Genomic DNA, 13,243 nt, shown 5'->3' with positions numbered 1-13,243 from the left:
TGATTGTTAGTAAGCGGCTGCAAACGAGGAAAAGAAACACTCGAAGTTAAACAGATATTTCTTTATTGTTCAGGGCAGGCATATTTTATAGGCTATATAATGCAATATAACAATATATAATAATATAAAATTATATAATACAAAATACCTTAGGGTAAACACATTGCCTACGATTTCAACAAATTAAAGAGGAAAAAACCACAACTGTGTAATACCTCTATTAATACGCTTGAGATGAAGGCTGAAGCCTTAAACGGAGGCTGAACGTGCCTGAAATGAAGAGTAATGCTTTTCGCATTAAACGAACCCTTCTCTCAATATTTCCTTAAATTTAACATTCTGAAGCTTTCTTTTCTTTCTGAAAGTCAAATCGACGCGCGCGACTTTTTTCCCGGTTTCCCGTCTAACGTTTCCCGGGAAACGGGAAATGGTTCTGATCGCATTTCCCGGGAATCCCGGATCCCGGGATTAAACCCTAGCGCAGAGGTCACCAACTTTCTGCAGAGTCAATTAGATCTCCCCAGATCTTCAACATGACTGTGCTCCAGGGCACAAAATAAGGTCCATAAAGACATGGATGAGCCAGATTGGCGTGGAAGAACTTGACTGGCCTGCACAGACTCCTGACCTCAACCCGATAGAACACTTTTGGGGTGAATTAGAGTGGAGACTGCGAGCCAGGCCTTCTTGTTCAACATCAATGTCTGGCTTCACAAACGCATTTCTCGAAGACTGGTCAAAAATTCCCATAAACATACTCAAGTTCATACATGTGTGAAGGCGAACGAGGGAATGTTTGGCAATGTAGTGTAATAAACCAATGATATGGCAACAAATAAATGCATTTAAGCATGTAGACATGGTTAAATAACCTGTTGACTTCAAACCAAGAATTAAATGGGGAAGAAAGGTGATTTAAATGACTTTGAACATGCCACGGTTGTTGGTGCCAGATGGGCTGGCTTGAGTATTTCAGAAACTGCTGATCTACTGGGCTTTTCCTACACAACCAGCCATCAGTAAAGTTTAGAGAGAATGGTCTGGAAAAAAAGAAAATATCCAGTGAGAAAAGTAGCAGTAACACAGATAACCACTCATTACATTCAAAATATGCAGAAGAGCATCTCTGAATGCACATGTTGAACCTTGAAGCAGATGTGCTACAGCAGCAGAAGACCACACCAGCTACAAAAACTGAGGCTACAGCTCACACAGGCCCACTAAAATTGGACAATAGAAGTCTGGAGAAATGTTGCTTGGTCTGATGTGTCTCCATTTCTACTATGACATTAGGATGGTAGGGTCAGAATTTGGTATAAACAGCATGATCCATCCTGCCTTGTGTCAACAATTCAGACTGGTGATGGTGTTTGTGTGTGACCAAATATGGACCAAAATCTCTGAGGAATGTTTCCAGCACCTTGTTGAATCTATGCTATGAAGAATTAAGGCAGTCTGAATGCAAAAGGAAGAAATACATATGGAATTATTTAGTAAATGAAAAAGTGTTAAACAAAACAGAATATGTTTTAGATTTTAGATATTTCAAAGTAGGCACCTCTTGTTTAGATGACAGCTTTGCACATCTTGGATTCTTTTAGTCAGCTTTATGAGGTAGATACCCGGAATGGCTTTCAGTTAACAGCTGTGCCTTGTCAAGAGTTAATTTCTTGAATTTCTTGCCCTATTAATGTATTTGAGACCATCAGTTGTGTTGTGAAGAGGTAGAATTAGTATACAGTGAATAGCCCTATTTGAGTACAGTATGAATCCATATGGCAACTATTCAACTAAGTAAAGAAAAATGACAGTCCATCATTACTTTAAGAAATTAAGGTAGTCAATCCAAAAAGCGCAGTTGCAAAGACCATCAAATGTTATGGTTATGATGAAACTGGCTCTCATCAAGATCGCCCCAGGAAAGGAAGACCTAGAGTTACATCTGTTGCACAAAATAAGTTCATCAGAAACACCTCAGATAAGAGCCCACCTAAATGCTTCACAAAGTTCAACTAGCACACACATCCCAACTGGACGAATTGCTGCAAAGAAGCCACTTCTAAGAAAGAACAACAAGAGGAAGAGAATGGCTTAGGCCAAGGAATACAAGGAATTGAACAGTGGACAGTGGAAATCTGTACTTTGGCCTGATGAGTCTAAATTTGAGATTTGGTTTAATTCAATTCAATTCAATTTTATTTATATAGTGCCAAATCACAACAAAAAGTCGCCTCAAGGCGCTTTATATTGTAAGCTAAAGAGCCTACTGTCATGTCCTGGGCCGTTGGCCCAGCGTTTTGTGTTAGTTTATTTCCTAGTGTTGTGATATGTCTGCGTCTCTGTCCTGAGTCTGTGCCTGTTCCCCGTGTTTAGTCAGTATGTTCCTTGGTTTGTCACTTCCTGTTTATTTTGACAGTCTGGTTTTCCTGTGCTTTTTGTTCAGCTTTGCTTCCCCTGTGTAATTAGTTTCATTTGCCTCACCTGTTGTTCCCTGCTGTTTCCTCTTGCCCTGATTACCCAGTGTGTACTTAAGCCCTCAGTTTTGTTTTGTTCTCTGTTGCGTCGTTGATGTTTTGTGCCCGCATGTTCCTGTGTTCCCTGTGCCTGCCCTTCGTCTCCCTGTGCCTCCCTTCCAAGGTTTTTGTATTTGTGTTTTCCCCGTTGAAATAAATCCCTTTTATGTTACGCTGACTTCTGGAGTCCTTCGTGTCAGCCATTCCTCGTCCATTTCCTCCCCGGCCATGACACCTACAATAATTACACAGAAAACCCAACAATCAAAACAACCCCCTGTGGGCAAGCATTTGGTGACAGTGGGAAGGAAAAACTCTCTTTAAACAGGAAGAAACCTCCGGCAGAACCAGGCTCAGGGATGGGCAGCCATCAGCCACAACCAGTTGGGGCTGAGGGGAGAGAGACAGGACAAAAGACATGCTGTGGAAGACAGTCAGAGATAATAACAACAAATGATTAAATGCAGAGTATAGTATAAACAAAATAAAAAGAGGTGACTAAGAAGAAACACTCTGTGCATCATGGGAACCCCCCAGCAGCCTAGGCCTATTGCAGCATAACTAGGGGATGGTTCAGGGTCACCTGATCCAGCCCTAACTATAAGCTAGGAAAGGAAAGTTTTAAGCCTAATCTTAAAAATAGAGAGGGTGTCTGTCTCCCAAATCCAAACTGGGAGCTGGTTCCACAGAAGAGGGGCCTTAAATCTGAAGGCTCTGCCTCCCATTCTACTCTTAAGTATCCTAGGAACCACAAGTAAGCCAGCAGTCTGAGAGCGAAGTGCTCTATTGGGGTGATATGGTACTATGAGGCCTTTAAGATAAGATGGGGCCTGATTATTCAAGACCTTGTATGTGAGGAGAAAAATTTTAAATTCTATTATAGATTTAACAGGGAGCCAATGAAGAGAAGCCAATATGGGAGAAATATGCTCTCTCTTTCTAGTCCCTGTCAGTACTCTAGCTGCAGCATTTTGGATCAGCTGAAGGCTTTTCAGGGTTCCAAATGCCATGTCTTTGTAAGATGCAGAAAAGGTGAGCAGATGGTTTCTACATATGTAGTTCCCACCATAAAGTATAGAGGAGAAAGTGTGATGGTATGAGGTGCTTTGCTGGTGACACTGTTGGTGATTTATTTAAAATCCAAGGCACACTTAACCAGCATGGCAACCACAGCATTCTGCAGCAGCATGCCATCCCATCTGGTTTGCACTTAGTGGGACCATCATTTGTTTTTCAAGAGGGCAATGATCCCAAACTCACTTCCAGGCTATCTAAGGGCTATTTGACCAAAAAAGACGGTGATAACCTGGCCTCCACAATCACCTGATCTAAACCCAATTGAGGTGGTCTGGGATGAGTTGGATAGCAGAGTGAAGACAAAGCAGTCAACAAGTGCTCAGCAACTCTGGGAACTCCTTCAAGAATGTTGGAAAACCATTTCAGGTGATTACCTCATGAAGCTGATTGAGACAATGCCAAGAGTGTTCAATGCTGTAATCAAAGCAAAAGATGACTACTTTGAAGAATGAAAAATATAAGGCATATGTTGTGTGTGTGGGTTTTTGTTTTTTTTAAACACTTTTAAGTTTACTACATGATTCCTTATGTGTTCCTTCATAGTCTGGATGACTTCAGTATTAATTTACAATGTAGGAAAAAAATAAAAATAAAATCATTGAATGAGAAGGTGTGTCCAAACTTTTGACTGGTATTGTATACCTAAGGTGTCCAGTGATTTGAGTACCATGGGACTGTACATTCAAGTCAATTATGACTTTAAAGCTCTTACCACACAAATGAGGACGATACAGAAATGATTTTTCCTCTGGTTTCCCATATCCGCTATTTCCCACTATAACAGTTTTCTCTCCTCTCTACCCCATCCCCCAGCTCTCTCCTGAGAGACGGTTAGGAAATATGCAGGCAGATCAGGCATAAAGGCAGATGGTGAGAGCAGAGAGAGAAAGAGAGAGAGAGATAAAGGAAAGAAGAGTGATGGAAAGAGAAAGTGTGAGAGAGAGAGTGAGCGAGATAGAGAGAGGGAGAAAGAGAAAGAGAAAGAGAGTGATAGGCACATAGAAAGAGAGGAGCGAGCTATGGCCACAGGCAGGCCATGGCCAATCAACTGAAAAAGAGAACAGCTCACCCTAGCAGACCAGCTGAGCTCCTCCACAGTCTCATCTACAACAACTGTAAATACAGCACTACAGTGGAGACCTGACAAATGTTTTTGTGTTAATATAGTAAATAAAAGAATAAAATATGAAGCAAGCCCTCATTCACAGATTTATGAACTAATTCTACAGCAGTGATATTCAACAAAGAATGCCAGTGGCCAAGTTCATGTTCTGAATTCTGTAATCATCAAGAGGACGATTACAGAATTACAAACAGTTACAGGATTTCATCGCTGGACCAACTGTTAATCCTTAAGTAAACCAACTGATTGTTTAATAATGAATGGTATATATTTTGGAAAGGGTGCAGCTGAAGACGATAAACTCCCAGAGGCTACATTTCTTCACAAATTTCATTTCTGCAGTAAACGCTTTATCTCCTGCTCACGCTCTGCAAAACTGAAGCTCAAACAAAATCAATAGATACTGATTAAAGTAAGTTTGAATTAAAGGTAAAGACATTACACCAACCATTGTGCTGGAGTTGGATAAAACTTAGATTTTATACACAGTTAAAACTCCTATAAGACACACTTTTCAACCAGCTGTATCCACCAAAGAACAATAGCGACAGTGAATCTCAATAGAGGCTTCACTCTCCTGCTTATGAATGCCAGACTCTCTGACCTAAAAACTAGGCTCTATCAAGAAGCTTAATTTAGACATTGCTTCAAGTTGTCCTATTTAAACCATCTCTTCATTACTGATTAAATGGTTTGCACACATGTGCACACACGCACACGCACGCACACACACGCGCACACACACACACACATGCAAATGTGCATACAGAACAAGCAGCACACGCCAATACTCAAACCAATACTGGACCTGTTTAGGAGGATGTGCATTGTCCTGGTGGCGCCCCATGGTACTAGCTGAGTGCCTCCTCTGCATCATTAATGTTCAGCTTGAAGACAGCCACTCACTCGTAATAATTGTAACAAGATTCCTGGAGATGTCAACAACTTTTATGATGTCTTCACCTCCTTAAACCTTAATTCAAATGTCACAGTAAGTGACACATAAGCATCTCAATCCAAAGCAAGTGACATTTCAACAATGTAGCCCACAAACACTTCCTCGCACTTTCATCTCTTCTCCTTTCCTCTGCTGCTTCATGAGCCTCCCCCTCTCTTCATCTCACCCGCCCCTGCTTCCACATCTACCAATTGAAAACTGGTTCACTGATGGTTCAGGGATGAGAAAACCTGCAGCACATAGAAATCAGTTATATTGATGAAAATACCTGGTTGCTAGGATACAGTGGGACAAAGATCAAAGTGACTCATCTATGGACCATAAAATAGTTGTTCGGGGTTCAGCTGGCCACAGTTATACTATGCCTTCTACTTGTCAAGTGTTTCCTGTGATAGCAGATGATACATGACAACCAAACAGCGGGTAACATGTGCTATCGGAAAAGCACTCTCAACATCAGGAAACTGAGGTACATACTGTATTGATTCATTAAAAGTCTTTTAACATAGTGGGTGTTGGCTAAAGCTAGAGTTACATTTCAACTGTGGAAAAACAGATGTAAATGTAAATAAATTACCACAGTACGGAGAGCCTCTCTTTTTTTGAAAAGACCATACTGACTTTTAAAATATGGGAGTCTTGAAAAGTCCGAGACCCCTTTCCAAGGAGGAAACTTCTTAACATTAATCAGTTTTTACTTTGCATAGCATAATTATTTATATTAAAAAAAGATAATAGATTGTTTGTCCTGCCCAAGTTAGTGGAGCTGCGAAAGTGAGGTGTATTTTTTTTTTTTCTTGCGTGTCCAAAAGAATTCCATGTTTCACTTGATTTTTACTTTTCTGTCAAAAATTTGTAATATGTTACAGTACTGTGCAAAAGTCTTGAGCCACCCCTCCTTTCTTTTAGGAGAAAATGGGAATTAGGTGCAGAGATTTATTGAAACATGCAAGCATTCATGAAAATACAGGATATAAGGGGAAAACAGAATTTGCACAGTTCTAACAAGCTTGAAAGTCAATATTCGCTTTGCCCACCTTTATTCTTCAACACAGCCTGAACTCTCTCAGGCAGCTTTCTTGTAATTTATTTAAGTAGTCTTCTGGAATAGTTCTCCAGGCTTCTTGAAGGACATTCAAAGCTCTTCTTTGGATGTCGGCTGCCTTTTGTTCCATTCTCTGTCAAGATGACCCCACACTGCTTCAATAACGTTGAGGTCCAGGCTCTGGGAAGGCCAATTCATAACCAATGGTATTCCACTGGGTGTTTTACTATCCAGGTTTGCTTACTGCATTGGCCGGGTGTCATGCTGAAAAATGAAGCCACTGCCAATCAAATGGTTTCCAGATGGTATTGCGTGGTGGCTCAAAATCTGACAGTACTTTTCAGTGTTCAGAATTCCATCCTCCAACACTTTTGGCTGAAATGCAGCCCCAAGCCACAACAGAGTCTCCACCATGTTTTACAGATGGCGGTAGACACTCACTGTTGTACCTCTGTCCTGACCTCCTCTGTACATACTGGCAAAGATCTGAACCAAATTTTTCAAATTTGGATTCATCACTCCATAAGACCTGTTGCCATACATTTTTCTTTTGTAATGTGGCATACCTTAGCCTTTTCTCCCCGTCTCACTTCCTTAAGAATGGTTTCTTGACAGCCACCCTTCTATTGAGACCATTACTTTACTGTTCAGTGAACAGTAAATGAATCAATTGAAGGGCCAGATGCATCTCTAGGGTCCGGTATCAGGTCTTTGCTGGATTTTTAGATACTGTTTCATTTACTTTCAGTTACTGTTCAGATGCTGTAGATGGGTTTTTAGGCTTGCCACTTCTTTTGTCTTCCAGTCTATTTCATTAGTTTGACTGAGATAAATTCCAAATCAAAACCTTAAATAGCTACTAATAATAACCAGCCCAGCTAATATATATTAGGAATTAAATATAGTGACTTCAAAAGCAAGCCAAATATGACTGGAAATGTCTTGAAATGTGTTGTGTGTAAGAGTTTAATGTTATGAAAATAAATGATCTCCTTTCAAGCTATTTTGATATTCAGCATATATTCAGATTAAAAGAGAAAATAATGCCAAAGACACACATCCTTTCTGCCCTTTCCCTCTGGGCTGCTTTGACCCAGAATCTATCCAGAGTTGTCTTCTGGTCCCAATCCGGATGGCACATAATCTGCAGATAAAAGCTAACTAACAGAAGCCGCTCTCAAAGATCAGTCTACTCCATGAAACTATCGAGAGCTATCTGAGCATTAAACAGCATCTCTCTTGTTCTACTGTCCCTCCTTTACTTACCATTACTCTCTTCCTCTTTTCCATCTAAAAATAAACGAGTGCACGCACAGCTGATAAACAAAAAGAAGGACACGTGCAGCCTTAATGCTGGAGGGCTGATCTACATTTGTTTCTCTTCACCACTCTCCTACCACTACCCTCTATCTCTCCCCTCTATTATTTATTTATTTTAATTTTCAATAGGGTAAAAAGGGTAATTCAGGTACGCACTCTGATAACAAGTTTTCAAGGGGTTTTTGCTACAAATGACAGCTTTTGTGTTTTTTGGAATAAACTGTTAACAGAGCATAGCTGCTTCCTCCTGATTCTAGACTTTGTGCTGATTCATAAGATGACCTGGAGGAGGACTGCTTAAAATGCATGGGCAGTTTGAAATTACATTAGACAACTAGTGGCCCCAAATGGACGCAAGAGGCAACTGATTTTAGACACATCAATAAAGAACAGAAACTGTGTAATGTAAGTATTTCAGAGTCTAATTCTCTGACCTACATTTCACAGTGCTAAAAGCTGGCACAGTGGTGAAGAATATGTAAGATTGAACATTTAGCATTTGGTTTGTTTGTTTTTTTCATGAACGAAGAAGACCTCACTGAAGTAATCACACCTGACAGCATTTAGAATTTAGTTATCTCAGATTTAACAGGAAACCCTTCTGTGTTGCATCTCCCTGTGTGAGCCACTAAATAGTAACCACTGCAACATTTAACTTTATGTAACATCAGAAAAATACACACGGATACAAACCAGGACAAAACACATCGATGACAAATGTAAAAAGAATTAACAGCTCACACACTGTAGGGCAATAGGTATAAAAGCTAATCAGGTATTATCATTTTTTTGAGGATGATAAACTGCTATAGTACAGCTGCAGCATGCATGCATCATCTGAAAAAAGACAATGTAGAATTGAAGATAATTTGAAATACATGGTGATTTGAAAATCTGAACAAAAATTCTCAATAACTATGTAAAGGCTGTGGCTATGTGGTCCAGTGAGTGTGTCCAAACCTTTGACTGATGCTGTATGCAAATTAGTGACACCGTTCATGCATAATTAAAATTAAGTTCACCTTAGTGAAAGAAATAATATTAATTGTTATTCTGAAAAATCATCTCTGCATGACTTAAATGTAAACTGTAAAAAAAAATCTGTAATTTAACAGTTTGTTCTATAAATTTCACAGAATCTTCCTGTTATTTTTAAATATGTGAAATATCAATAAAATTAAAAAAACAGACACTGAATTAGCATGTCTAAGGTAAAAAACTGCTGGAATATGTGATTTTATGAAACAAAATTTCTGCTTTATTACATTATTTTTCTGGTGACCCAGCTGCCGGAGTATTTCTCTTTTTTAATGTTCTAGTTTTGAGAAAATGTAAGGCACAATATCTGAAAATTTAAACCTACAACAGCCAGTAAATATGGGCGCCTGCTACCTAACAGTAAATCAACAACAAGGCTCGTGACTATAACAGGAGGGTTGTGCTATATCATATCATCCACGATAATGCTGGTAAAAATTTTTATGTGATAGAAAAGTACCATATCGCTATATCAGTGCCATAGCAACATCATGCATTTATGTTCCCTAGCACGCACGACACAAGAACAAACAGCACAAGCCCAGACATGTCTGAGAGTGAGAGCAGCATGTCAGCCTTGGGTGACAATTTAGTACCAATAAAGGGAGCAAGAGGTCAGACCGCCAGAAGTTATTTCATACTTTTACTTAATATTTCCATTAAAATCACTACCTGTGACTTATGCTGTGTTACTCTATATAATACTGTGTCACTACTATTGCTCTCCGATGCTGCCGCTGCTGCTGGCACCTTGTGGCAGCAGAGTCACACTTTGAATTAGGTAGTCTGCTATCAATGACAGCAGTTTGCAAATGCTGCTGCCTGAAAGTTGCAATCACCAATAACATGTTGTTCAATTTTTTTTTCTATATCATCATAAATATCATTATCACAAATCTATATCACCCCCACCTCTACATTACATTACATTTTTAATGTTTAAATGTTTGAATTAACTGCATAAAGGCAGCATGCATCATGTTCATCATGTTTCTTGTGCAGCACATAGTTAATTTTAATCCTTATTAACTGATAACTGGTCCCAGGCCTAGTATGCATGCCTGTGTGTGTCTGTGAGTGTACGTCTATTTGTACGGTGATTTCATCAGATGTGATGTCCTGACAGTGCAACTGTCATCCACTGGAGATGACTTTGCATCTTGAATGGCAGATGAGATAATCTGCCTAATACAGTGGATTTGTTTAATGTGAACCCCTGAGCATGGAAAGGGAGCTGTTTTAAAAAATGAAAAAGCAGGACTGCTGAACTACACTTGATTCCTTATACATGTAAAAATATCTGTATAATGCATATGAATTGAAATGCCTTGTGTACAATTCTTTTTTGCGGACAATGTTTGTTTAAGACATGAGTTATTAAAATAATGATGCCGCTGTGGTACAATGCTGTTCCATAGCAAAAATCAAAGTAATCCAAAGCATTTCAGCGTCAGTATTTACCGCAGGCCATTAAACCTTCCTCTGTGCTCGGCTGTCCCTTGACAGCCTCAATTACTGCTCAAATACACTCTCTTGTCAAGTCTATAAGAGGCTGGGAAATCACAGTGGCCTAATGTACTCCTGAGCCACATAAACTTTGACAGGTCCATAATTCAGTCTTAATTAGACTTCTAGTTATTTCATTGACACAAAATGTGCAGCAGAAAAGTCAACATCATATGTAAGAAGGGATGGCTCATTCTCCACACACACCATAGTCTAATTTTGCTGGGATGGCTGGCACGTGCATCATCACACTGCACTCTGCAGGGGGAGCTCTTTTTGCTGACTTAGTAATGTCAGCCTAATGCTGTTTGCTCTAAAGCCTAATGCTGTTTGCGGATGTCATTTGTTGTTTCTCTTCAGAGCTGCATCAAAGATGAATTTCTGCTTTTTTGTGACAGATAATAAAGACGTTCTATTCTCTTCTCTTCCATTATACTTGTTGTGCTATATGCAAAACATAAAACTGATTTCTTATTTTTAAAGTCAATGCTTTAAAATAATATTAATGAGATATAAATATTAAAATCATTTGGTCGTGAAACTTTAATAAATGCAAATTCTCTTAGGAATCACAAAAATTTTGTTATAAATGCACAGAAAAGTAGAGCAGATCAAAATCCAGTAAAAGACAACAGGATGGCACACTTGGCAGTAGTTGACCATAGGACCACAGATGTCAAACCTAAACCTTGGGCCACATCTAAATACTCTTAAAGACAGCACTTTTACACAATGCTAGTCTACACACCACATGTACTACATAGTGCATAAATGTTCTATAACTGCTTGAATCTCTGAAAACACAACATATATCGATGGCAACTTCCACTGATAATTTGCTGTGAAATTTGAGCTTAAAAGGATAGAAAAGAAATTTTAGAAGTTGCAGAGTTTGTCCAAAAAAGATGACATAATCATAATCTGCTGTTATTATGTGTGTCTCCACCTTTAGGCTAGTCTCATACCTTTAGTCCGCCTTGACTTTTAATTGAAAAAATTGTAAAACTCTCCTATGGAAAAGCAGAACAGAACGTTAGTCATTATTAAAGCTTTTCCTCTGAAAAACCTAAATTACAGTAGTTTGATATTTATATTAGAAATGAGTTATGCCAGTCTCATGCTGCATGTTCTTTATCAATAAGATTATTATGGCAAGACAAACTACATTCACATGTGGCCTACTTCTTATTGAAAAAATATCTGAAAGCTAACAAAAACACCAGAAATTTAATTAGGCTTAAAAAAAAAATCATTAAAAAGGTCCATCACAGGAAAAACATGGAAATGACATCCCTGCTTTTCTAGTAGTCACCCTGACAATGTGAAACCGTTTAGGATAGTTTACAAGAGTCATGGATCTTATTCTGAAACTCTCTGTGTGACTGCCCTTACTCTGACAGCGGTCTGCGTGAGCCTGTGCATGTTATGACACACAACGACAAATGACATGTAATGGCTACAGGAGCAAGACAGTGGCACGGATTCCATCTTGCACACCTACACACTTGCACACCTGCGGCGGCACATACAGAAACGGGTTAAAACATGCGCTGACAAACACATTAACACACATGTCCTGTGTCACGACTCAAGCGCTCCAGTCCTCAGAAACACAGCAAGCCAGACCAAAACCCCTACCGGCCAGCAACTGTTCTTACTAGAGCCCAGCTAAGGCAGAAAAAGAGAGAGGGAAATGCGTAACACACAGCCAACATGAAGAGCGAGACAGAGGGCCTGAGAATTAAAGGACAGAAATAATACCTCTTTCATGTTATTTCCATAAACGCATGAGATAACTGTTGTGAAAATATATATGAGACACAAAAGGAATATGTACTAAACCCTGTGGATTAAGAATGGGTTGTCGCTCAAATTCATATGTGTGTGAAGGCAGATGAGTGAATATTTCTGGCAATACAGTGTAGTAAAAGATTCAGTCATTGCACAATACCCTTTTAAGTGTCAGTAGTTCCCTGTTGTAGCACTTTAGTTCGTTAAGCTTCTGATATTGGCCTATCATTAAGGTAAGTTGTCTACCACACTGTTCCTCATTGTCATAATTTTGTTATATTCCACAATGTGCAGTGAAAGCAGTTTGTATTTTCTATAAAAACTGCTTAATTTTGACCCTGAGAATTACAGTTTACCCCCTGAACACAGCTAGCTTGCCAGATGGAACTGGCAAAGCTTCATGTGCATGTATGGTTTGCATGTGTGTGTTTATGACAGTGTATGCGAGTGAGGGAGAGAGATGGGACTCCTGGGCTGGATAACGATGACTCATCCACCCACACACACACACACACACACACACACACACACACACACACACACACACACACACACACACACACACACGCACAAATTCAAACATGCACTCGTTACCGTCATCACTCAAAACCCTGTTAGCGCCGCTCACTGATGCTAATTGTTCCCAATCAGCACATCAGGGGTCCTGTCAATGCACTGTGAAACCAGACCACACCAATGATTGCTTATTGATCTTATTACAGGCTGACGTCACTCTGCCAAGCAAGTGTTTGTGTGTCTGAAAGCAGATGTTCGATGGACTTAGTAAAGCTGATGTGAAACCTACATCAGCTGCACTTGCATGGAGCACAGCTCTGCAGCTACTTGAATAAATTACTACACTGATGATATAA

This window comes from Archocentrus centrarchus, chromosome 13, assembly GCF_007364275.1.
Source record: "Archocentrus centrarchus isolate MPI-CPG fArcCen1 chromosome 13, fArcCen1, whole genome shotgun sequence".
Classification (NCBI taxonomy): domain Eukaryota; kingdom Metazoa; phylum Chordata; class Actinopteri; order Cichliformes; family Cichlidae; genus Archocentrus; species Archocentrus centrarchus.
This window is presented reverse-complemented; position numbering follows the sequence as displayed.